This window comes from Choloepus didactylus, chromosome 9 (genome assembly GCF_015220235.1).
Source record: "Choloepus didactylus isolate mChoDid1 chromosome 9, mChoDid1.pri, whole genome shotgun sequence".
Classification (NCBI taxonomy): domain Eukaryota; kingdom Metazoa; phylum Chordata; class Mammalia; order Pilosa; family Megalonychidae; genus Choloepus; species Choloepus didactylus.
This window is the reverse complement of record NC_051315.1, coordinates 85,858,117-85,885,842: the sequence shown is the minus strand read 5'-3', so window position 1 is coordinate 85,885,842 and position 27,726 is coordinate 85,858,117. Positions and strand designations below refer to the sequence as shown.

Here is a 27,726-nt window from a genome sequence, read left to right as displayed (position 1 = left end):
CTTTGGGTGTAAAGTCTAGGAAGTGGCCGCCTAATACAAGGTCTTGAAGATGTTTTCCTACATTATCTTCTAGGAGTTTTATGGTACTTTCTTTTATATTGAGATCTTTGGTCCATTTTGAGTTAATTTTTGTGTAGGGGGTGAGGTAGGGGTCCTCTTTCATTCTTTTGGATATGGATATCCAACTCTCCCAGCCCCATTTGTTGAAAAGACCATTATGACTCAGTTCAGTGACTTTGGGGGCCTTATCAAAGATCAGTCGGCCATAGATCTGAGGGTCTGTCTCCAAATTCTCAATTCGATTCCGTTGATCTATATGTCTATCTTTGTGCCAGTACCATGCTGTTTTGGCAACTGTGGCTTTATAATAAGCTTCAAAGTCAGGGAGTGTAAGTCCTCCCACTTCGTTTTTCTTTTTTAGAGTGTCTTTAGCAATTCGAGGCATCTTCCCTTTCCAAATAAATTTGATAACTAGCTTTTCCAAGTCTGCAAAGTAGGTTGTTGGAATTTTGATTGGCATTGCATTGAATCTGTAGATGAGTTTGGGTAGAATTGACATCTTAATGACATTTAGTCTTCCTATCCATGAACATGGAATATTTTTCCATCTTTTAAGGTCCCCTTCTATTTCTTTTAGTAGAGTTATGTAGTTTTCTTTGTATAGGTCTTTTACATCTTTGGTTAAGTTTATTCCTAGGTACTTGATTTTTTTAGTTGCTATTGAAAATGGTATCTTTTTCTTGAGTGTCTCTTCAGTTTGTTCATTTCTAGCATATAGAAACATTACTGACTTATGTGCATTAACCTTGTATCCCGCTACTTTGCTAAATTTGTTTATTAGCTCTAGTAGGTGTATCGTTGATTTCTCAGGGTTTTCTAGGTATAAGATCATATCATCTGCAAACAATGACAGTTTTACTTCTTCTTTTCCAATTTGGATGCCTTTTATTTCTTTGTCTTGCCGGATTGCCCTGGCTAGCACTTCCAGCACAATGTTGAATAACAGTGGTGACAGCGGGCATCCTTGTCTTGTTCCTGATCTTAGAGGGAAGGCTTTCAGTCTCTCACCATTGAGTACTATGCTGGCTGTGGGTTTTTCATATATGCTCTTTATCATGTTGAGGAAGTTTCCTTCAATTCCTACCTTTTGAAGTGTTTTTATCAAAAAGGGATGTTGGATTTTGTCAAATGCTTTTTCAGCATCTATTGAGATGATCAATTGATTTTTCCCTTTTGACTTGTTAATGTGTTGTAATACATTGATTGATTTTCTTATGTTGAACCATCCTTGCATGCCTGGAATAAACCCCACTTGGTCATGGTGTATGATTTTTTTAATGTGTCTTTGGATTCGATTTGCAAGTATTTTGTTGAGGATTTTTGCATCTATATTCATTAGGGAGATTGGCTGGTAGTTTTCCTTTTTTGTAACATCTTTGCCTGGTTTTGGTATTAGATTGATGTTAGCTTCATAAAATGAGTTAGGTAGTGTTCCATTTTCTTCAATGTTTTGAAAGAGTTTGAGTAAGATTGGTGTCAGTTCTTTCTGGAAAGTTTGGTAGAATTCCCCTGTGAAGCCATCTGGCCCTGGGCATTTATTTGTGGGAAGATTTTTGATGACTGATTGGATCTCTTTGCTTGTGATGGGTTGGTTGAGGTCTTCTATTTCTCCTCTGGTCAGTCTAGGTTGTTCATATGTTTCCAGGAAATTGTCCATTTCCTCTACATTATCCAGTTTGTTGCCATACAGTTGTTCATAGTATCCTCTTATAATTTTTTTAATTTCTTCAGGATCTGCAGTTATGTCACCTTTTTCATTCATTATTTTGTTTATATGGGTCTTCTCTCTTTTTGATTTTGTCAGTCTAGCTAGGGGCTTGTCAATCTTGTTGATCTTCTCAAAGAACCAACTTTTGGTGATATTTATCCTCTCTATTGTTTTTTTGTTCTCTATGTCATTTATTTCTGCTTTAATCCTTGTTATTTCTTTTCTTGTACTTGGTTTAGGATTGGTTTGCTGTTCATTTTCTAGCTTCTTCAGTTGATCCATTAGTTCTTTGATTTTGGCTCTTTCTTCCTTTTTAATATATGTGTTTAGTGGTATGAATTTCCCCCTCAGCACTGCTTTTGCTGCATCCCATAAGTTTTGGTATGTTGTGTTCTCATTTTCATTCGTCTCTATATATTTAGCAATTTCTCTTGCTATTTCTTCTTTAACCCACTGATTGTTTAGGAGTGTGTTGTTTAACCTCCAGGTATTTGTGAATTTTCTAAGTCTCTGATGGTTATTGACTTCTAATTGTATTCCATTGTGGTCAGAGAATGTGCTTTGAATAATTTCAATCTTTTTAAATTTATTGAGGCTTGTTTTATGTCCCAGCATATGATCTATTCTGGAGAAAGTTCCATGAGCACTAGAAAAGTATGTGTATCCTGGTGATTTGGGATGTAATGTCCTGTATATGTCTGTTAAATCTAATTCATTTATCAGATTGTTTAGGTTTTCAATTTCCTTATTGTTCTTCTGTCTGGTTGATCTATCTATAGGAGAGAGTGATGTGTTGAAGTCTCCCACAATTATTGTGGAAACATCAATTGCTTCCTTTAGTTTTGCCAGTGTTTCTCTCATGTATTTTGTGGCACCTTGGTTGGGTGCATAGACATTTACGATTGTTATTTCTTCTTGCTGAATTGCCCCTTTTATTAGTACGTAGTGGCCTTCTTTGTCTCTCAAAACATCCCTGCATTTGAAGTCTATTTTATCTGAGATTAATATTGCTACACCTGCTTTCTTTTGGCTGTAGCTTGCATGAAATATTTTTTTCCATCCTTTCACTTTCAGTTTCTTTGTGTCCCTGTGTCTAAGATGAGTCTCTTGTATGCAACATATTGATGGTTCATTTTTTTTGATCCATTCTGCGAATCTATATCTTTTAATTGGGGAGTTTAATCCATTTACATTCAATGTTATAACTGTGAAGGCATTTCTTGAATCGGCCATCTTATCCTTTGGTTTATGTTTGTCATATTTTTCCCCTCTGTCTATTAATATCCTTTATTGTACCCATACCGAATGTCTTTAGTACTGAACCTTTCTCCAAGGCTCTCTGTCCTTTCTTTGTTTCTCTGTCTGTAGGGCTCCCTTGAGTATCTCGAGTAGGGCAGGTCTCTTGTTAGCAAATTCTCTCAGCATTTGTTTGTCTGTGAAAAATTTAAGCTCTCCCTCAAATTTGAAGGAGAGCTTTGCTGGATAAAGTATTCTTGGCTGGAAATTTTTCTCACTCAGAATTTTAAATATATCGTGCCACTGCCTTCTTGCCTCCATGGTGGCTGCTGAGTAGTCACTACTTAGTCTTATGCTGTTTCCTTTGTATGTGGTGAATTGCTTTTCTCTTGCTGCTTTCAGAACTTGCTCCTTCTCTTCTGTGTTTGACAGTGTGATCAGTATATGTCTCGGAGTGGGTTTATTTGGATTTATTCTATTTGGAGTTTGCTGAGCATTTATGATTTGTGTATTTATGTTGTTTAGAAGATTTGGGAAGTTTTCCCCAACAATTTCTTTGAATACTATTCCTAGACCTTTACCCTTTTCTTCCCCTTCTGGGACACCAATGAGTCTTATATTTGGATGTTTCATATTATCTATCATATCCCTGAGGTCCATTTCGATTTTTTCAATTTTTTTCCCCATTCTTTCTTTTATGCTTTCGTTTTCCATTCTGTCATCTTCCAGGTCACTGATTCGTTGTTCAACTTCCTCTAGTCTTGTACTATGAGTGTCCAGAATCTTTTTAATTTGGTCAACAGTTTCTTTAATTTCCATAAGATCATCCATTTTTTTATTTAGTCTTGCAATGTCTTCTTTATGCTCTTCTAGAGTCTTCTTGATTTCCTTTATCTCCCGTACTATGGTCTCATTGTTCATCTTTAGTTCTTTGAGTAGCTGCTCTAGGTGCTGTGTCTCTTCTGGTCTTTTGATTTGGGTGCTTGGGCTTGGGTTATCCATATCGTCTGGTTTTTTCATATGCTTTATAATTTTCTGTTGTTTTTGGCCTCATGGCATTTGCTGAACTTGATAGGGTTCTTTTAGGATTTGTAGACCAATTGAAGTCCTTATCTCTAATTTATCAGATCTACAGCTTCGTGGAGTACACTTTCTCTAACTAACCAGCAGGTGTCGTCCACGAGCCACCTGTTCTCCACAAGCCAGTTCTCCCCTGCTTAGCCTTTTTGGTGAGTGGGGGAGTGAGTCTTGTGGGGTCCAATTGGTGTACCAAGCTTGCGTGTGTAGTTGGTGTTGCCTGCCCTGTATATGGGGCGTGTTTCTGGGCAGTCAGGGAGGGGGGGGGTGGCTCTAACAATCAAATCTCCCTGGTGATCCTAGAATTTTAAGGCTGCTGCAATAGTCTAATCCTTCAGTTCAGTCCTGCCACAGTTTGTCTCTGCCACTGACCCACAAGTCCTTGGTATTGGCGTATGGCTCCTGAGACTTGCAAGTGGGCCCCTCTTCCAGGCCGTGCACCCCGGGTCCTCTGTTGAGGGATGACTGTGCTATGTCACAGGTGAGTGCTGTCCCCCCAGGGCAGTTCTGGGCTGCTGGGCTGTGTAGGGAGGCTCCCAGTCTGCTGAAATGATGGCTGAATGGGGCTTTGTTAATTCACACTGCTCTACCTTCCCAACTCTGGGACAATCAGCTGAGGTTGCAGGGAAGGCTAATGTCCACGCCCAGTTTTGTGGTGTGTGCCTGTTATTTGAAGCACTTCCGTCACACTGGGTTGTCTGGGGCAGTTCTGGGCTATGGGGCTGGCGATGGGCAGGAGTGTTTCCTGTCCACCAGGATGATGGCTGTGAGCGGACACCCCCCTTTTCTTGGGAAGTTGTGGTGTTTAGTGAATTTTCTCAGCCACTGGATTATTGTGTTTTGTCTCAGAGCTCTCCTAGTTCTGCTCTTGACTTGACCTGCCCAAATAGCAAGTCTTTGAAGCTTTCTGTATTGGGCTTCTTAGAGTAATTGTTTTAGAAAAAGAAAAAAGGATTAAAAGAAAAAAAAAAAAAAAAATTGCCCTCCTCAGAGATCTAGTGGGTTTTTGAAATGCTAAGAGACAAAGCAACCAGGGCCATTAAGGAAAGGTCCACAGGGCAGAGAGATCAGCTTTTCTTCAGGATTTGCATATGCGCCTCAGGGCCCTTCCCCTTTCTATGTTCACCAGAACTCCAAAAATCCTCCGCTTTTATTTTGGAGTTTTTCGTGTTGTTTTTTTTTTTCTATGCCTGTCTCCTCTCTGCTGGGCTGGCTGCTCTCAGATTCTCTGGTGTCTGGTCTCAGTCTATCTATGGTTGGAGTTTGAATCAGTAGAATGAGTTTCCGATAAGGGCTGCCACTGCAGTTCTCCCTTCTCCTTCCAGGAGCTGACAGCCCCTCCTCCCCCGGGACTGAGCCTGGCAGGGAGGGGTGCGGGTCCCCTGGCCGCAAAAACTTACAGATTTCGCTGATCTCAGCAGTTCCACGTTTTCATGAGTGTTGTATGAAGTATGCCCAAAGTCAGATTGCTCTGCGGTGTCCAGTCCACGCAGTTCTTGGCTTTCTACCTACTTTCCTGGAGGAGTAACTAAAACATACAGCTCACCAGTCTGCCATCTTGCCCCACCTCCTCTCCTCGAGATCCATGTATTAACTTTAATTTTATCTCTAGTGCTCACTGATCCCCAGAACAAATATTAACTCCTCCAGAGATGGCAACCATATGAAAAGAAAGTACTTCTAAATTATATTATATACTCACACAATTTTTAATAAGGCAATTGGAAAAATTGGAACCACATTACCTCAGATAATGATAGAAATATTTTGACAAGTTTTCTTGGGAGAATTTCTCATTTTAAATTGTTTTGTCTTCAGACTTCAGTCACTGCTCCCAAAATTCACATGCAAAGTTCATTTGGCCCAAATATCATCCAAACATGTACAGTACAGCAGGGGTTTTGTCAAATATTTCTGCAACTACTATATTTCTGGAATCAAACAACAAAATAGTGTAAGAAGTTTTGCCTTACTCATGGGATGTAAATATTTTGTGCAAATATAGATAGATTACAAAAAAGTAATTTAGTATTTTATTTCAGCCAAATTTTGTACTATTTCATTAAATTAATATAAGCACTAGATTAGTAAGATCAATAATTTTTTAACCTTCTGAATTTTGTGTCTGAAAAATCAACATTGAGTAGAATCATATAAGGATGATGCAACCAGAAGTTGTACTTATTTGGTGTCAAATTTTCAGAAGGGTCCAGATATTTTGTACTTATTCCAAATTATCAGGAGTGGTCAGATATTTTAACAATTGATGCCAGCTATGCATTAAATCAGAGTGTTTGTTAAGTACCTACTCTGATAATAGAACAGAACTTATGGATACGAAGTAAACACGATACGTAGTCTCAGCTTCATGGAACTGACAATGGGCTTGTATCCAGTGGTTATCATCCAGTTTGATAACTGTTGTACCTGTTACCATGAGAGCACTGGATGCTATTGTTTTGCTGAAAACAGAATGCACAGACTCTGAAAATCAAAGTGTAGAAAAGGTTTCTTGAGCTAGAGTAGTGTGTGTGTGGAATAGTACTAAAAGTAAGTTGCTGCTCAGGTGAGCTTCAGGGAAGCAGTTTATATGGCTGCTAGGAACAAGGAAGGATGTGGGGGTATGGGGTGGGGGAGCAAGGGAGAATGAGCTATGTGTGTTGCCTGGGGCAGGATGTCCTTGGGCTATGTTTCACTAATTTGCAACTGGACAGGCAGGATGTTTCTGCAGGAAAGGACCGTCTAGTGAAGATAAGCAGACTTGCTGGTGTCAGCATAGTTTCTTCTCTGCAAAAGCAGAGGTCATAGTTAGCACCATAAAGAATTTTTGGTATGCCCGCCTGACTCAGTTGTTTTTTGTTTCTTCTTTGTAGTTCCCTGGATGAGAAGGAAGTTCAAGAAAATTAAGATAGTTAATGAGAAGGCCCGTCAGTAGGAAAGGAGGACAGGGTGAGAATTAGGGATAGGGAAAGTGTAATAGAGGCAGAATTGAGGGAGAAAGATAATTGGTAATTGCCCACAGTAGGGCTACAATGATAATAGAGGTAAGAAACAGGTAGCAGTGCTAGCAGGGGTGGTTTTCATTATCCCACAGGGGTGCAGTCATGGGGGAAGGTATATTCAGCCCTCGTACAGAGTCTTGGGAGAGCACTCTACTTCTGGTGGCATCTGCTTCTGCAGGATCAGGTATGGGGTCTTGGGATTGCAGTCTGCATCAGATGCTGTCTGCTTCCGGACTTGGCAGAATTACAGAGTCAGGTCTCCGGTGGTTTCGGTGGTCTGTCAGGTGGAGGAGCTGGCTTTAGCTGTGACAGATGGATCCAGGATTCTACTCCTCAAACTTTGGCAGCTCTGGAGGTGATGAGAAAGACATGGTAGGGTCCCTTCCACCAGGGCTCCAGACCATGCTTCTGGAGATGTCAGTTCCAATAAACCCAATCTCCTGGGTCTATGGGGAGCAACAGGTAGCTCTGTGGAGAGAGACTCAGAAACAGTTTTATGGCATTCAGAGAGTGTTTGTGAGAGTTTTTGACAATATGAGGCTAAAGAAGACCTGATTTCTGCAGTAGAAGACCAAGGAAATAAGGGCATATATCTACCACTGACTATTTCATAGGGGAAAGTTGATGAGGGCCAAAAGATCATCCCCGTAAGTTCGTAAGAACTAGGGAAGGACTTTAACCCAGGGAAGAGAGAATTGTTCAGAGAGTTTTTCTAACTGGGTTTTGACTATGCCATTAGTGTGTCCAACTAATCCTGATGCCTGAGGGTGCTAGGCACAGTGGAGGCACTGTAAGATGGGTACGGTCGGCAGGCATTTAGAAAGAGGCTGCCTAGTAAAATGGGTACCACAATCACTATGGATTTCATGGGGAACCCCCCATCAAGGAATAATTTTCTCTAAGAGAATTTTGGTCACTGCAGTTGCAGTTGCCTGCCTTACTGGAAAAACTTCCATTCACTGAGAGAACATACAGACCATAACAAGAAAATACTTACAGTCTTGGCAGAGGGGAAGCTGGATGAAATCTACTTGCCAGATTTTGAAAGTCCCCTGAAGTGGTAGGAATTTTCCAGGAGGCAGGTGGAAAGATTGTGCTGGGCCGTATCATGGGCAGAGCTTCAGTGAGTGACTCTTGTTGTGGTGCTATTCCCAAGTTGCCTCACCAGTCTTTTCTTGCTAAGTTTTTCAACTTGTTGGGGCTCCAGTGTGTCTCGGCATGAAAAGACTTCATCATAGGAAGGTGAGCACATTGGGGAGAACAAGGAGGTCATTTGGTCCAACCCACAATCCAGATTTGGGGCCTTGATACCCACCAGTTTTTAAGTGTTTTGATGTCTAGGGGAGTGTAGTTTGTTGGGCTTGTATGATATCATTTAAAGAGGGCCCCTTCTGGCCCCTGAAGAACCTGAATAGAGTGTTATTTTCCACCAACAGGCATAGCAGCTCCTTGGTGGGTTGCAGAATCTTCTAATGCATTTCCTTGTGCTTCTTCTGAATCCATCTTACTATGTCCTGCAGCTTTGACAATGGCAATGGCTTTGGGGAGCAGAAGGCTGCCAAGGAGACAGCTTACCCAGACCTCATTTTCGTTGGTTGCCCTGAGGAGGTGCGGAAGCCATGGTGTTTCCAGAGCATCCCTAAATCATGGGTAATCCCCAAAGGCATAGTGGCTATTAGTATAAATGGTGACAGCTTTTCCTCGAGCTAGTTCTCATACCCTGGCAACAGCAGCAAGCTCTGCCTGCTGTGCGGAGGAGAATCTAGCAGTGGCCCATGCTCAGCAATTCCCGAGGAGGTTGTTATTCCATACCCTGAAATTAAGTCTCCATGCTCATCATGGTAACAAGAGGCATCAGTAAAGTACACATAGTCAGGGGTTTCTGGGTTTCTAGCAGGATCTTACTCAAATCTTGCCTTGGACTGAGAACAGAGTCAAGAAGAAGGAAACAGTCATGAGGTTCATTATCTTCAGCAGATTCAAGGAGGGAGGTTGCTGGGTTCAGAGTTTTAACAGGCTTGATGGACATGTGGGGATTACTAAATTAGCAAGCTTCAAGGTGTGCTAGATGGCTGGCAGAGAAATGCTAGGTGTGGTGACTGTTTAGCAAAGGTTCCACACCATGAAGCACAAAGATTGTGGAAAACCGAGTCTAGGGTCATCTGTTCCAGGGTCACTTTGGAAACTGCTTGAGTTTAAGTTGCAGTGGATAAAACTGCATGTAGGCAAAAGGGGAGGACCAAGTAACTGCATCGAAGGTCTGGCTATAATAGCCGATGGGGAGTTAATGATCAGCATGTTTCTGCGTTAGCACCTCACGTGCATTCCCTCCTTTCTCACCCACAAAGTGTTGAAAAGGAAGAGAGTAATTAGTAAGCCCTAGGGACAGGGGTTTCAGCAGTGATTGCTGTAGAGTCTGGAAAGCTAAGAGGCTGAGCCAGAGAGTGAGAAGGGTTCAGGCTGGGAATTTTTAAAGAGGTCAAGCAGTGGAGAAGGAGGGGATCCACAAGTGGCAGTGCCCAGCAAGAGATGCATGGAGCTGTCATTTGGTGTTGGGTCAGGGGAAATTGAGGATGGCTTTGAGATGGGAGTGGTCTAATGAGAGCCCTTGAGAGGAGACCATATGGCTGAGGAACTTAACCAAGGGCTGGGCAAACTGAAGTTTTTCTTTTGAGGCTTTGTGCCTTTTTGGCACTACAGTGGTCAGGAGTGTTAAGAAGTATTAAATATAGAAATTAATAGAAGGGGAACAGAGTAGAAGATGATCGAAATATTGGAGAAGAGTTGATTGAGAAAAGGAAATGTCCATGAGATCTTGTTTTAACACTTGGGAGAAATGAGAGAGTCAGTGTATCCTTGGGGAAGTACAGTCCAGGTATATTGTTGATTATCTCAGGTGAATACAAAAAGGTATTGATTCTCAGGTGAAACTTTTACAGAAAAGAAACCACTACAGTGTTCTACATAGTAAAGAATTTGGCCTGGGGGGAGGGAAGATTAGGTTAAGGAACATAGGCAGATTGGGGACAACAGGCGTTTTAGGTACAATAGCATTAATTTTGAGATCTTGTGCGCTTGTTTGGTTTCCTGGGTTCCTCACTGGGAAGATGGGGGTATTATATGGGCTGTGCAAGAGATAATAAGGCTTTTAGCAAGCAAATTTTGGACTATGGATCTGGCTCCTTCAGTTGCTGCTGGGCTTGGAGGGTATTGGGGAAGAGAGGGAAGGGAAACAGAGGGCTTTTCTTGAGTAACAATTGGGGGAGCACTAAGGACATGGCCAATGTCGGTGGAATCAGTAGCCCGTAAGGTGCAGGGAATAGATACAAGGGAGCTAGAGGCAACAGATGGGGAGTTTAAAACTGTGCAAATCAGGGGGCAAGATGAGGCCTTGGGAGGAGTTTTCAACTGTTAGTGAAATTCTTCCCTTTGTCTGAAAGTCCATAGAGGCATGAAACTTTGAGAGTAAATCTCACCCCAGGAGACAAATGTCAGAGTGGGAGGAAAGGAGAAAGGGGTGAATTCTCCTAAGGCCCCTGAGCACAAAAGGGAGAGATCTAGAAGGTGGGGAGGGGGGAACAGAAAAGGGATGGTTAGTAATGCCCACAACAGTGTAAACTTCTGTACTCTGGGGAGGCTCCTGGAGTGATACAGTGGGGTTTAAGTCAGATAGAGTAGCCTTGAAGTCAACGAGAAGGGAAAGAGGGCTACCACAAATAGTTATTGGGTTAAGCCTGAGAAGGATGGCTGAAATGGTGGTAGACATATATATATATGCTAATCTCCCTGGAACTCCTTCATGCTGAAAAATCAGGGTTAAATTGTGGGGGCATAATTTCCTCCCATGGATTCTTTGTGGATGAGGATTTTTGGATCTTTCTTAGCGAACTTTATATGGGCCTCATTTCTCCAGTGCCCGGGGAGTTTGCAGTAGAAGCAGGCTCCTGCTTTGGGGGTGGGGTGGGTGGTGGTAAACTGCCCCTTAGAGTAATTAAGAGGCAGGTTTAATAGTGAACAGCTCTGTAGAGACTGAATTTGTCTTGGTTGTAGCTGTAGGACTTTAGTCTTTTTCTCCTTTTGTTCTAACAGGAGTGAGTCCTGAAATCTGGCAGTCATTCAAAGGAGGGCTTGGGTATCAAGAGTTTACCAATCAACAGCATTGTGATTGATTAGAGTGGACAGTTCAGGATGGAGACTTTCTAAAAGCATGGAATGATAGTTAAGGAGAACTCCAGGATGGCTGTGGTTTAGACCAGAGTTTACATGATAAGCTTCAGTGAAGTGGAAGCAATATTCATAGAAAGAATATTTCTTTTCTTTTATGGCTTGGACCTTTGAGAGGTTGAATGGTCTAGGGAAGGCAGTGGGGATACTATCCAATAAAAGTTTTACAATGCATTGAGCTACATCTCAGTGTTCTTCAGGAGGCCATTCCTGCTTAAGGTAAGATTGGAAGTCTGATCTGACCCCTGTGGTAAACCGATGGAGAGCATCAGCTCGGCCAACAGCTAGTTGGGTTAGTTGGAAAAGATCAGAGATGCCTGGCTTGTAAGTGAGACAGAGGATTTCAGACTGCTGGCAGAAGCTGGCAGGATCTTCTTGGGGATTCGGGAGGCTTTTAACAAAACTGGTTAATTCACTTTGAGTCCATGGGGTATAAACCTACCAGGGCATGACTCTGGTAACATTATTTTCATCCCAGATGGTATGTGTTTTAATTTTGAAGGGAAACTGAGAGACAAGGTTGGAGCAAGGGGGAAGAGGAGAAAGCTCAGGATTAAAGGTGGGGGGGCAGTGATGAGTTGTAGGCAGTGAGGGATAAAGAGGTTTGGGGATTTGGGAAGGGTAAGGAGCATGAGTGCATGGAGGGGAGAATGATGACTTTTGACTAGAGCAAGAAGTCTTGTTTTCAGTTTCCTTGCAGAAATCAGGAAACTCTTTTGGAAGTCTCCATTAGAACATGAGTCTTTGCTTTAAAGTTCTTCATGAGATTATGGGTTTCTGTTTTAAAGTCTTTCATAAGGTCATGAATCTCTGCTTTAAGGTCTTTCATTTATTCTTTGATGGATTCCAGCTGGGCTTTGCACTGGTGTTTGCTAGCTTCTAAAAGCCACTTATTTAGAGCATCCCATTCAGGGAGTTTGGTAGAAACTTTTGAAGAGCTTAACTTTTCCTTAAGATAATTAAATTTGGAACGTTCAAAACTTCCCACGGAGGTCAAATAAACTTAGGGTCATCAGAGGTTAATTTTGTCCACTTTTTCAGCAAAGAACAAGAATTAGGTACAAAGTTACATAAAGTAAAATAAGCGGCTGTCCTTTGTGGAGGTGCTTCCCCAGAGTTAATGACCGTTTCCCATACTAACAGAGAAAGAGTAGAGAATTCTCTTACTTGATGGCAGAAAACAGAGACCGTACCTGAGGGCCCAACCAGACTTTAGCAAATGGATTTGACCTCAACTGCAATGTGGCGGGAGTTACAAAGATCCAAGCGAGGCAAGCCAAGTGAGCTGGACAATGGACCCAGAGAAGACAGAACACAAAGGATTCTTGTTGGTACAAAGGTCTTTCCTGAGCTGCCATCCCGGCATCATCCTAGCATCTGCCTTTGAATCCCACTCTTCTGACACCAGACTGTTTTGCTGAAAACAGATTGCAAACTATAAAAACCAACATGTAGGAAAGGTTTATTGAGCTGAAGTAGCATATGTGCAGAGCAGAACTAAAGGTAAGTTGCTGCTTAGAAGGTGAGCTTGGGGGAAGCAGTTTATATGACTGTCAGGGACAAAAGGCGGATATGGGGGGAGGGGGAAGGGGAGCAGGGGAGAGTGAACTAGTGAGTTGCCTGGGGCAGGGTGCCCTTGGGCTATGTTTCACTAATTTGCAACTGGACAGTCAGGATGTTTCTGCAGGAATGGGCCATTTAGTGAAGATAAGCAGATTTGTGGGTGTCAGCATGACTTGTTTCTTCTCTACAGGGGCAGAGGTCATAGTTAGTGCTGTAAAGGATTATTGGTATGTCAGTCTGACTCAGTTGTTTTCTGTTTCTTCTTTGTAGTTCCCTGGATAAAAAGGAAGTTCAAGCAAATCGAGATGGTTACCAAAGCTACTAACCATTCCATTTTCATACTTTATAAAGGATGTATAGGAGTTCATTGACATTATATAGAGCAAGCCTCTGGAAGCCTGACTGAAATGTTCACTCTCACTTTGGATGTTTTGATGTTTTGTAGATAATTCCCCTTTCAGTATATTCACAACTGTGCTTTCTTCCCTGTAATCTCTAGAGATTTATCAAGAATATCTTGTGTTTTGTGGAATATAGGATATAACTCCTGTTGCTTATTTTGTATTCTAATTTTTTCCTAAAACGCTGTCTGTCTTCAAGTGGAGATCTCTAATGAGGTTCACTAACATCAGTTGGAAAGCTCATATAAAGTCAGAAGAAAATGGATTACACTTATTTCTTGCTAACCAGAAAGAAAAATTTGATGGCTTGAATAAGAACTGAGATTATCTTAACAGGAAGTAAAAAGGGTTATGAGCAGTGAATTTCAGGCATGCTAATTGGAAATTGAAATACACACTGTGGTCATTGGCAAACCTATAAATTTCAATGTCTTCTAACTTAAGTTTTAGAAAAAAATTTTTACAGTTGTTTCAACAATTTTTCTTTATATTGTCTATGCTTAATCATGATTTTATATGCATTTTCTACAAATCAACAGGAATAGGAAATTGATGAAGAATGCAGTTATATAATAAGAACTAACATTTTCCCTGTGCTGGGCACTGCTTTAAGGGTCTAGTCAATTCTAATGACAACCCCTTGAAGGAGGAAATACATAATTACACCCCCATTTTACAAATAAGGAAACTGAGACACAGTGAAATTAAGTAATCTTTTCAATGTCATATTTCTAGTATGTGACTGAACTAAATGAGACCCATGCAATCTGGCCTCAGAGCCTACCTTTCCTAATAATACTTCTTTCTAATGTGACTCATAAAACCTTTAAACTTTCTCAAAATATTAATTTATTTTCTCAAATTATTAATTTATGTTGCAATTCAATCTTGTTTTTGTTAAATACTAACACTGCACTACCATATGCCCCCAAAATGCAATACTGCTACAAATATCAATAAAACATAGGGACAAATAAAACCAATCAATGAGTAGATAAAAACATTAAAGGAATAGAGAAATGCAGATATCTACATCCAATGTGTTATATACCTATGCAGTGTTCTATTTAACTTATCTTTGGGGAATTTAAAAAAAAAAATTAATAAAGGATTTGATGCTGAGGACATTAATGATGACAAACAGTACACTGCTTTTCTAAGCCAGGGTGGTACCTGTGTGAAAAATCTTACATAATTTGGAATTCTCCCTACCTGGACTAATATATGCAAGTATTTATTAGTAGCAATTAGTTTCTAAATTAATGACTATACTTTAATTAATTATAATCCTTATCATTTAATTTAGTGATTTTCACTGATTTTTTTTTCCATTTCTATCACTATTATCTAAGATTATTCACATTATTTAAAACTGTGCTCTGTTCCATAGAGTTTACTCATTTGTCCTATTTTTTATTAATCCCAAATCCACAATATGGCACAATCTGGCCACTGTGTTTTCCTTTTGCTAAATGTGTCCATACTACTAGAGTTGTGCCAGTGTAAGCAAAGTTTCCATTGACAATTCTAGAATTTAATACCATTGTTCCACATTTTAAATTGACCATAAACTGTAAGACACATTGATGATTTAATAACTACTTCTCTAAAACTAGACATTACAAAACCTTATTCTTTATGTCTATGTGTCTCATCACTAAATACTCTATTTTGCTATACACAACCCTAAATATTAGATAGAATTTCCCTCTGTAGTTAAGGGACACAAATTTCAGGGATTTGTCAACAAAGAATACCTAATTATACACCTAAATACAAAATTCTTCCTTTGATGAATTCATTTTCTGGCCTATAAAATACATTTTAAAATAGACTTTATCTCAAATAGACACACTAGGAGAAATTGGTAAACATTAAAGTTCATTTGGAGCAAGACAGGAAGAAATAGAAATTTCTGGAATTTCAGATTCAGTAATTTGAAAAGACGTGTTCGTTTTCTATTTCCCGTTTTTAAAGCCTACCACAATCACTTAATCACTCTTGCTAGAGAATGTTTTTGAATCCCTGTTCCTAATTCTATTGTGCTGCAATTATAAACAGGAAAAAATTAATGAGTCAACCTTTACGTTTTTTCCCCATCGACTACAATAGGTTTCACGGAGTTATAGAGTTGTGTGTTTTATCTTTTAATTTTTATTCTAGTAACATATAATACCCAAAGTTTATGCCTTTAAACACATTCATCTATATAATTCAGTGTTAATTACACTCACAATAATGTGCTACTACCATCACAATCTATTTCCAAACAATAACTTTTTATTGCTACGAAAGAAAAACCCCATGCCGGTCAGACCCCCTGTGATGGTTAGGTTCATGTGTCAACTTGGCCAGTTGTTGGTACCCAGGTGTCTGGTTGAGCAAGCACTGGCCTAACTGTTACTGCAAGGACGTTTGTGGCAGAAGGCTGGTTTATTAAATCACCAGCAATTGATCGCATCTGCGGCTGATTACATCAAGAAGGGAATGACTCCCACAATGAGATAATTCAATCAGCTGGATTTAACCCAATCAGTCGAAGACTTTTAAGGGAGAAGAGAGAAAACTCTCACTTCTTCAGCCAGACAGTTTCTCCTGGGGAGTTCATCAAAGACCTTCATTGGAGTTGCCAGCTCGCTGCCTGCTCTATGGAATTTGGACTCATGCATTCTGCCCTACAGAATTTGGACTCGGGCAGCCTATCCTGTGGAATCTGGACTCATGCATCCCCACAGTTGCTGTAGACACTTTTATAAAATCTCATGTTTACAGATACCTCCTGTTGGTTCTGTTTCCCTAGAAAACCCAAACTAAGGCATCCCCCTATTATTTACACTTAGGATTGGTGTGGTAGCTTTATTACAATTGATGGAATAATGTTATAATATCACTGTTAACTATAGTCCACAGTTTTCATTAGGTATATTTTTTCCCAAATATCATCCTATTATTAACACTTTGCAACAGTGACATACATTTGTTCTAGTTCATGGAAGAACATTCTGATCTTTGTACTATTAACCACCTTCATCATCCACATTAGGTTTCCCTGTTATACAGTCCCATGTTTCATCCTCTAGTTGTCCTTCTAGTGACTTTCACAGACCCTAAACTTCCCCTTTCAACCACAATCCCACACATGATTCAGTGCTGTTAATTCCCCTTACAATAATGTGTTACCATCACCTCTATCCATTTTCAAACTTTTACAATCAAGCTAAATAGAAATTCTGTACAAATTAAGCAGCCACTTTCAATTCTCTAACCTCAATCCATCCCCTGGTAACCTGTATTCTAGATTTAAATGCTATGAGTTTGCTTATTATGATTAGTTCATATCAGTGAGGTCATATGATATTTGTCCTCTTGTGTCTGGCTTATTTCACTCAGCATAATGTCCTCAAAGTATATCCACGCTATCATATGCATCAGGATTTCACTTTGTTTTTAAGCTGAATAATATTCCATTGTATGCATACACCACATTTTGTTTATACCTCATCAGTTGATAGTTTTATTGCTTCCATCTTTGGGTTATTGTGAATAATGCCACTACAAACATTGGTGTGCAAATGTCTGTTCACATCCCTGCTTTAAGTTTTTTTGGATATATACCTAGTAGTGGGATTGCTGGATCATATGGCAATTATATTCTCATCTTCTTGAGAAACAGCCAAACTGTATTCCACAGCGACTGCAGCATTTTATATACCCACCAGCAGTGAATGAGTGCTCCTGTTCTTCACATTCTCTCCAACGCTTGTAGTGGTCTGTGTTTTTGTTTGTTTGTTTGTATGTATGTTTGTTTGCTTTTAATAGGAGCCATTCTAGAAGGTGTGAAATTATATCTCATTGTGGTTTTGATTTGTATTTCCCCAATAGCTAGCGATGTTAAACATCTATTCATGTGCTTTTTAACCATTGATAGACCCTCTTAGGGGAAATGTTTATTCAATCTTTTGCCCATTTTTTAATTGGTGGTTTGTCTTTTTATTGCTGAGTTGTAGGATTTCATTATATATTCTGTATATTATACGATTATCAGATATATGGTTTGCAAATATTTTCTTCCACTGAGTATGCTGTCTTTTCACTTTCATGAGAAAATATTTTGATGACCAAAAGTATTTAGTTTTGAGGAGGTCTCATTTATCTATTTTTTCTTTTACTGCTTGTGTTTTGGGTGTGAAGTCTTGGAAGCAATCGCCTAACACAAGATCCTGAAGATACTTCCCTAATTTTTCTTCCAGGAGTTTCATAGACCTGGGTCTTATATTTATGTCTTTGATAATTTTTAGTTAATTTTTATATATGGTGTGAATTGGGGTCCTCTTTCATTCTTTTGCATATGGATATCCAATCCTTCCAGTACAATTTGTGGAAGAAACTATTCTTTCTCAATTGAGTGGACTTGGCAGCGTTGTCAAAAATCAATTGGTCATAGATGTGAGGGTCTATTTCTGATCTCTCAATTCCATTCTGTTGGTTAATATATCTATCTTTGTGCCAGTACCATGATGATTTGACCACTGTAGCTTTGTAATAGGTTTTAAGGTCAAGAAGTGTGAGTCCAATTTTGTTTTTATTTTTCAAGAAGTTTTTGGTTATTCAGGGCCCCTAACCCTTCCAAATAAATTTGATAATTGGCTTTTCCATTTCTGTAAATAAGATGTTGGAATTTTGATTGGGATTGCATTGAATTTGTAAATCAATTTAGGTAGAATTGACATCTTAATGATATTTAGTTTTCCAATCCGTGAACACAGAATGTCCTTCCATTTATTTAGATCTTCTTTCATTTCTTTTAGCAATGTTTTGTGGCTCTCTGTGTACAGTCCTTTATATTCTTGTTTAAATTTATTCCTATGTATTTGATTCTTTTGGTTGCTATTGTAAATGGAATTTTTGTTTTTGATTTCCTAATCAGATTGTCCATTACTAGTGTATAGAAACACTACTGAAATTTGCATGTTGATTTTGTTCCCCACCAATTTGCTGAATTCATTTATTAGCTCTAGTAGTTTTGTTGTAGATTTTTCAGGACTTTCTATATGTAGGATCGTGTCATCTGCAAGTAGTGAAAGTTTAACTTCTTTCTTTCCAATTTGGATTCCTTTTATTGCTTTTTCTTGTCTAACAGCTCTGGCAAGAATTTCCAATTCAATGCTGAATAACAGTGGTCACAGTGGGCATACTTTGTCTTGTTCTAGATCTTACAGGATGTTAGCTGTGGGTTTTTCATATATGCCCTTTATCATGTTAAGGAAGTTTCTTTATATTCCTATTTTTCTAAATGTTTTTATTAAGAAAGAATCCTGGGTTTTGCCAAATGCCTTTTCTGTGTCAATCCAGATGATCATGGGCTTTTTCCCTTTGTTTTGTTAATGTGCTGTTTTACATAAATTGATTTTCTTGTGTTGAACCACCCTTGCATACCTGGGATAAAACCCAAATGATTATGGTGTATAATTCTTTTGACGCACTGTTGGATTTGATTTACAGGTATTTTGCTGAGGATTTCTGCATCTATGTTCATAACAGAAATTGGTCCTAATTTTCTTCTCTTGTAGTATCTCTATCTGGCTTTGGTAAAAGGATGATGTTGGATGCCTCTACTGTAGTTTTAATATCTACTATTGTGCCTTTTATCCCCATAATTTCTATTATGTTTCTTTGAAATTCTTCTTTATGGTCACACATTCTCTTCTTAATAACCTTTGTCTCTTTATGCATATTTTCCTTCATCTCCCTGAATTGATTTAAGAGATTTCTTTGAACTTCTTTCATTAGATTTTTCAAATTCTCTGCTCCTCTGAAGTTTTAATATGTTCCCATAGATAAGCCATATCTTTCTGTTTCTTAGTATGGTGGTAATATTTGCTGATGTCTGGGCATCTGATTATCCTGATGAGTTACCTCTGAATGTCACTTTCTCCCTCTTGTCTAGGGTATTACTGCCGATTGGCTTTGTGTAAAGTCTCTTCTTTCATGCTTGGTCCAACTTATTCTCGATATTTAGAACAGCCCCTGTTTAATAGTTCAGATTTTCTCAGCTCTTCTTCATGTGACTCTTGCCCTATATATGTGGTACAATTTTTAAGATTGCAATTTTTGTGTAACTGTTTCACCTTCAGGAGAAAGCTTCCTTTCCTCTGTTCCTTCTTTGGAAAACTTGATCTGTTCTGTTTGTTTTTGTGCATAACAAAACAAACAGAAGTTCTCCCCAGTTCCTATGATTTGTTGAAATTCTCTTCCTTACCCAGTGCCCGATTTTCCTTATACTTTTCTGTTCCCGTGACCCTCTATCTTACAGGAGTTCAGTTTAACCCTCCCCCACCCCATTTTTTGTCTCTCCCTGTGAGGCTTTTCTGCCTCTAATTTTTTCCCCATTAGGGTACCCCACCCAGGGAGTCAGAAGGGGTCAATCCAGAAAGGTGCGTCACTCCAGAAAAGTCTGTCTTGTGTTTACACTGTCCAGCCAACAGAAACTGAAATGAGCGAGCACACCTCTTGAAAGCTGCAGTTCTACCATGGTATCTCCCTGCCCCTGAGGGGCCCTTTTCTGTGCAGCACTCCTTGGCAGCTCGTGTTCAGCCCTGGAACTCTGTGGACTTGGGTCCCTGTGCCTGGATATGTGTGGGGTTACAACTCTCTGCTGTGAGTGGCTCTACAGTCTGTGTCCCTGATGGGAAGTGGGAAGATCCAAGCTGCTGCCTCTGAGCAACTCCCAGGCTGCACGGGTCCCAGTGAGGGAACGGGAAGTGAACCAGTGAATCTGGGGCAGAAATTTCTTACCAGATATTTTTATTTTTCTTCATTTCAGCATTTGTGGAGTCCTTCTCCAGTCTCTACCATTCCCCAATTTTCTAAGCAAGTGAGATTTGTCTCTTTGTTTGCTGAATCTCTTGGGAGGTTTTCTCAGTGGATGTCTTATGTCGCCATGTTGATGGCATGACTCTAACCTTTACAATTGTTTTATGACTCTCTTCTTTTGTTTTGATCCATGTCAGCAAAAGAAGTAACTAACATTATAAGCAGAGGCTCCTTTACATGGGTCTCCTAAAGATATCCATTATTCTTCTACATTTAAAAATATTCTCCTCATTTGTATTCTTTCTCCATAGAAAAGATCCTTCTATATACACATTGTACTTTATTTGTCTGTCTGTATCTAGCTTCTGTCTATTCTATGGCTTAGGTCAATAGGGCAAGCTATAATGTTATCCATGGTAACAAAACTAGACAGAATCCTATATGCTGCTCTAAATATCAAGCCTTTCTTCCTGTTCCCCTATATTTATATTTTAAATATGCTTAAGAACAATTACAACAATGTCATTGCAGTATCTTTTTTGCTTCATAGATATTGTAGCTCGAGAACATAAATGAAATAACCAAAGCATGTTCATTATCACAAGTTGATGTGAATACAGTATTGCTCTTTAGAACATAAGTTTGTATGGATTATTCAGTGTCTGAAATATGAGCGTTGCTAAAAAAAATACTTAAGGCTTCCACAAGCTATTTTGTACAAGTAAGGATTAGGGTAAAAAGGAGTGGTTGGTTAAAAAAAAAGTGACGTAAAGAGAAGGAAAAATAAGAGAAAAAACTCAAAAAATGGTGTATAGTAAGTATGCCAATAGGCCACCAATTTTACTTATTGTCAGTTACAGGCCTTTACAATAATTGTCTAATAGTTATTAGAATTGTGATACCATATTAATTTACTTGTTGGCTTTCATCTCTTTACTAGTTAATGAGTGTATCCATGAGTTATTTTTTCATGTTGACTAGAAGAAGAAATTATTGATACCTTCTCCTTTTTAAAACATTTTTAAATTGTCATTTATCTGGGATAATTTTATTAAGACTTTAATAATTATTTCATTTACAAATAAACTGCCCATACAGTGTTTCATTTAGTACTTTTGTATATGTTAAATAGCATTTTCTTTGAAAAAAGGAATTCTTAAACTGTTTTGGCAAAAGGTTATATTTCTGGTGTCTTATAAAATTATATCACTCATTTGATTCAGGACAGAATTTGTCACATTAACTAGTTTTTGCAAAAGGGGTATTATCAATACAATGTCAATTGAGTTGGATAGAATCTCTAATTTGGATATATTGTATCCTTTAGTAGTATAATACTATTCCTTTGGTAGTACGTTCTATGTGTTTATTTGAACATGATTTTAACAAAATAGTTTTGAGGGATTAAGGAATATAAGAGATTTAGAGGTGAAGTCACAGGTACATGCCCTGGCAGATTCTCCTGTTTGACAAGTACCAGAATTAATGCTATTGATTTAGGAAAGGACTTTCTAGAGACAGTAGCATTTGAGTAATAAAATATATCATTATATTTTCTCTTCAACCCTAAACTTCACAGAAGGTAAGATAATAAGTTTACCAAACCCAATTTGACCCATATTCTTAAAAGGTGATTATCTGTGAGAGCTATTAACTGTCACTAGGGGACAATTTCATATTAGACATTTTATAATCCCTACTCCAAATAAAGGAATCTCATAGATGTCTGTTAGGGAAATCACAGACACCTGTTAAGCAGCCATCACACAGACCTCACCTCCTCCACATCCTTCCCTGGGGAAGTGATGAACACATGCTAAGCAGTCATCTTCTGTCCTTCTACTACACCTACCTCCTTTTCTATTGTGTGCCCTCCCACAACCTGCAGGAGATGTGATGTCTAATGAAAAGGGCTGGCCAGACCTTAAACCCAAAATCAGGAACAAGCAGCCCCAGATGTTTATCAGAACAGGATTCTCAGCAGCAGGTGGATAAAAACCACACTCAAACAGTGTAGGTTGGTCTCTCTTCTCCAGTGTGAAGAATACACAGTGGGAAATGCAGAACTGCCATCCACCAACCCGACCTGGAGAAGGTTTTGCCATCCTGGGAGACTGGCCCTGCCTGCTCTTTTGGTTTCTTTGTGTGACGAGGAGATTATTTGCCCTTTCTGGGCTCTTTATGCTGTGCAAGTAATAAATGGATCATTTACTGAAAGTTGCTATGGTGTCCTGTTCCCATGACCTATCATTGTAGCAACTCACCCCACAATGTCAGCCTGGAATAATTGACAAAGTGGATTTTGAAGGTATAAAATCTGATATCTGACATCAGTGCCAGCCTTAAATACATTTCAGTATTAGGCAGTCTTTAGAGTTAACCAAGATAGGAAAACTGATAGCATTGGTCAGAACATTCTAGGAAAAGGAGCATGTTTTCCAGAGGCAGGAGGGAGAAGATAATTTTGCCATGGAGAGAAGGGAACTTAATAAAGTCAAAGCCTTTTGAGGGTGGCTCTGTTTGTATTACTTTGAGTCATGCTTTAATTTTTGAAGCCCATAATACAGAGTCAGAGAAAGCCCTGGAGTACTTTTATAGTAATATTTTTTTTTCTTATATAAGTGGTAACACTAGTTGATCTACTTATTTGATTCTAACACGTTTCTTTATGAAACCATTTTTTGTATAGTAACAATATCTCAGCAGGCTCTGTTCAATTTTTACAAAAGAAAAGAAAAGGAAGTTTCAAGATTTTAAGAACTGTTTTATTATGAATCAAGGCACTTTCAAAAACCCATGGAGTGTATTCAACCTGCATCTGTAGTTGCTTGGCATTTAGTAACGGCAGGCCTGTGGAGTCTTTCTTACATTGAAGCCCCAGCTTCTCAAGGCCATTGTTTACCTTAGCTAAGCCTTAAAAATCACCTCTCTCCTTAAGATCATAGAATTTCACCACTGTTATCAACAGCTCACTGCCAATTGCCTAATCCTTCATTTCCTGGTGACACAGCTCAGGTTGTAGGGAATTAAGAGGCCTTCTTTTCAGAGAGTAAAAAAAGAAATAAGGGAAAAAGAAGCCAGATCCACACAAACAGGAACACACATGCAGACACGTATATGAAAAAGAAGGAATGTTACTGTCGTAGTACTTATAAATTATGTGTATTATCAATTGTAGTACAAGATATTTGCTGTCATTTTTCTTCATTTCTGGTGAAAAACCAAGTTCAAATTAACTCATTTGAATCTCTTTTACTTCAATATAATTATCCTGACTTTTCTGCAGTTCATAAATTTGCTTTCTTTTAACACCAAAGTAACTATCTGTGAAACTGCAGTCTGACATTGTTTTTATCTTTATTTATATAATCAACAACGAAAAAATGATTTCAACTTTCAGGTAACTTATTGTTATTTAAATGATATTAATTGCAAAAAAATACAAATTGCTATATTGGTTATACTCAAATTTCGATTGACAGATTTGTAGACTGCTCATTATGAGAAATGCTTATAAGAAAGTTTGATTAAATTATATTTTATTTATTTGGATTATTTTATACAGGAAATTGTAATTGAAATGACCTTGTACTAGAGGTATATGTAAAACACAAAGAATAATGTTATTTTTAGGTAAAGCAATCTTGGAAAACTTTGGGACTTCCTTATCAATTTATTGGCGTGTTTGTCTTGGGTTGGAAGAGGACAGGGGATCTGTGAATTACTTTTGTTAGCAAGAGTCACTGGTAGATATATCTTTGTGAATTCATTTGGCTTTTTTGAATAAAGTGTTTACCTAAAAATATGAGCACTACGTGTATTCCTGATCATGAGTTCATGAGTGCAATATATGTCCATTATAAAATTTTTCAAAAAATATTTGAAAACACAAATGGGAAAATAGACATTATTTTGCATACACTGTATAAAACTATGTAAAAGCTTCTTTTATGCAGGTATTCTATAGGCATATAATAGGAGTTTTAGATAAAATCACACTGTATCTATAATTTTCTTGTATCATTAAAAAATTTTTAATTTACTAGACCATAATGTGATCGTTTGCAAAAATCCCAAAAGGTTCTTGTGAGGATCAAATGAAATAATGCTTGAACAAGCTACATAAACAAATTTACTATACAATATTTACTATACAATATTTACTATACAATATTATCACTAAGTTTCTTGAAGGAGAGCCAGGCCTAATTCACCTGTATATGACTAGACACAATAGAGACTGATGCAATATATAGTCAGAGTTTGCTGATATAATGTAATGAGGATTTTAGTGGAGAGCTTATCATTTCTCTGAGATATAAACAATAATATAATGTTTAAAATCCTGATGTTGCTAAGAATTTGGACTTTTCAACAGAGAACACTTAGGTTTGTGCATTGGAAAGTAGCAAGGATAAAAAAGAACCTGGAAAATAAAAGCATATGATAAACACTTTACATTTCCACTAGCACAAATCAGAAGTCTAAAATCTGATTTAAGACCCCAGGAAAGATAGTTTCACTGTTTAGATATGGTTAAGAAATAGAGGTTAATGGTAATGGTTTTCTTAGAGAACAGACACACACAAAAGGCTTCCAAATATTAAACTGTTGGATGTGTAAAAGACATAGTCAATTTTTGAAGCATTGGACACTGAAAGTATCTGTCCTTTCTTATATTTATGTCTGGAACCTCCTGAAATTCAGGCAGGAAAAATAGAGTAGGAATGCTTGCTTTGGGTGATCATTTATGCTCAGCAGATATTAGTAGATATGAAAACTTTTTAATAGCTATTTAAATGAAAACATGGCAGTTCAACATATGCATAAATCATAAGAAATAAACTATTGCCTTAAATAAGATTTGGTTATACTTCAATTTCAACTTAAAGTATTACAAATACTAATTACAGTAGTAGATCACATAAAAAAAACTCTACTACACATATTGGGAGATAATAGCTATTGTAAATAAATCACTCTGACTAATTCTTTGACCCACTAGAGGAGATGATCACAATTTCACCACCTATGCTAGTAATCAGAATTTGGTAGTGTTTCATGGTCATTTGCATTTTCACTTTACAAAGTTGTGGCACTCCTTCCTCCAAAAATGATAATTATAACTTAACACATGAGTTTTGGAACAGGTTTGATCTCATCAACTTAGCAAATACAATTCAGAATCTTTAAATCTGGGTTCAATGTATTAATTTTAACAGTAGATTTTAGAACCTTTGTGACATGCATTTTGTTCTGTTCACAGCCTTCATTGTTCATAAATTCTTTTTGGTAACAAAATCTTATGGATAAAATTTTAAAGTGTTTAAGAACTTCCTGCCAATACTGTAACTCTGCATTAACTAACATTCTTTGAAAAGTTGGACTGGATTTTTTGTAAAACCACACATTGTTTCGAATTCAGCAAATATCAAGTAAAATAAAACAATGTTCTTTTCTTGGCTTTCATATTACACATCACTTGAAAACTTGGAGAAGCTTTTTTTTTTGTCTTGAAATAGATACAGCACTAGCTTCAGGTTTGGCCTTGAGTGGAATATTTTTGTGAAATTGCTTTCTCCTTGGTTCTATTATGGAACTTCACATGTGCTCAGGCCTTTTATACATATAACACATAAACTGAATTTAGGGTATTTTTTATTTATGTCTTTTTTTGCTAGGCTGTGTTTCCTGAGGGCAAGGAAAGCAAGGACTAAGTCTTCAATATCTATATTCCCAATGTTTTTAGTATTTCCTAGCATATAAAGGCTTATCACTGAATATACATACATTTAGATACACATATACATATATAGGCCATTTAACTCCGTGTATCATCTATGATTAGAATGACAATATGTCCATATTTCCTAAGAAAATGAAAGTTTATGCCTGTTATCCTGATGTAATTATTAATTGTGTCCCTTTTCTCTTTCAAAAGTGCTCTGGTTTAGGTAACATTATATTGTTACCATATCTATAACAAAATGGATTATAATTCACATAAACAGATTTGAAACAGCAGTGCATATGACTGGTGGGTATCCAGGCAAGTTAAAAAAAAAAAAAATTGTTAGAAAAGTAGCCACTATTTATATAAAATTATTATGAAAAGTCTAGACTTTAAAAAGGGCAAGATGATCTGATAAGTAATGTCAATTTACCTCTGATAATGAAAAGTCAGATCTTGGGTAAAGGGGATTAGAAGGATAAACACTCCATCAAATTCTCCCTCATGAGTTTTTGTTTGAATTGGAATTAACTTGCATTGTCGTTGAAAAACATTACCTTCAAAATCGAAATCACATTCCGCTCGCTTGTCCGCACAAGACGAGAGCTCCCTGGAGGAGTCCACTTCGATCCCAGCCTCAACCTCCACCCCAGAGACTCCTACCGCACCGAGCGCAGTCGCTGGTGAGCCAACCGCAGATTACAAAGGCGATCGGAGCGCTGTTGGAAAATTCTAAGTCCAGGAAAAATGCTGACTTGCTTTTGAATGAGAAAGAAAATTTCCTCTTAATGGTGGTATTATGGAAACTTCCAAGTAAAGAGCAGAGGGTCAGATTGTCTTTGCCTTATAGTATTCAGTCAGATTTAGCAGAAATCTGTTTATTTACCAAGGAAGAACCCAATTTAACTCCTGAAAAGATGGAACATTTAGGAGTCTTTTGAACAAGCATAAAATTAAAACTATTTCTCAGATTATCCCCCTCCGAAAGTTAAAAAAGAAATATAAACCCTATGAAGCCAAGCTCCGTCTCTTGGGCAGTTTTGCCTTCTTCCTTACTGATGCAAGAATTAGGAGGCTTTTACCCTCCATCATAGGGAAATATTTCTATCTCAGAAAGAAATTTCCAGTATCTGTAAACCTTCTGGCCAAGAATTTATCAAAAGAGATCAATGAATCTACAGGTGGAATTGTCTTAATCATCTCTAAAACTGGTTCCTGCAGTACTATTCACATCCGTCACCCTGGGATGAAGTTGCAGCAGATCCTTCAAAATGTCCTTGCTGCTGCAAAATGGCTCAGGAAAAACTGCCAGAGAAGTGGGAGAGTATGAAACTCTTATACCTGAAAACTGAGAGATCGGTTGCCCTTCCAATCTTTTCTTCATTTAAGAGCAGTTGGGATGATGCTAAAGGAATATGCCTTCCTGGTCAGAAAAAAAAAAAAAAAAAGCAGCAGCAGAGAGAGAGAGGTGAGGGGAGCAGGTGGAGGCGGAGAATATCTTGAATTAAACATCACTTTAAGGCCCAAGTCAATACCTGAACCCATTGAGACTTTTAAATAATGTACCTCTTTAGAAAGTTGATATGGATAACTTGATGGACAAGTGTCTTCTATTCACCTATACTACTTCTCAGCTTCTTACCCCAGGGCCTTTTATTGCAGTACATACCCTTAGTCATAGGAGTTCAAAACATTGAGTAGGAGTATTCTAATTTACACATGCACATGTAGTGCACACGTGCATGTTAAAAGGATAGGAAAGAGAGAATGATTTATGGAATTAATCTCTAGCGTCTTTGATTATTTTTATTTTTAACTAGTTTATTTCATAAGGAAGTCAGCTTTTTTTGTTCTCATTTGGATCACTTTGCCTCTGAAAACTTAATTATATCCAGAAAGGACACTGTTTAC

At 38.2% G+C, this 27,726-nt stretch overlaps 1 pseudogene; it reads left to right on the top strand.

The window, feature by feature from the left end:
* The first annotated feature begins 7,185 nt into the window (after positions 1 to 7,185).
* LOC119543793 lies at positions 7,186 to 27,318 on the top strand (annotated as a pseudogene).
* The last annotated feature ends 408 nt before the right edge of the window (positions 27,319 to 27,726 follow it).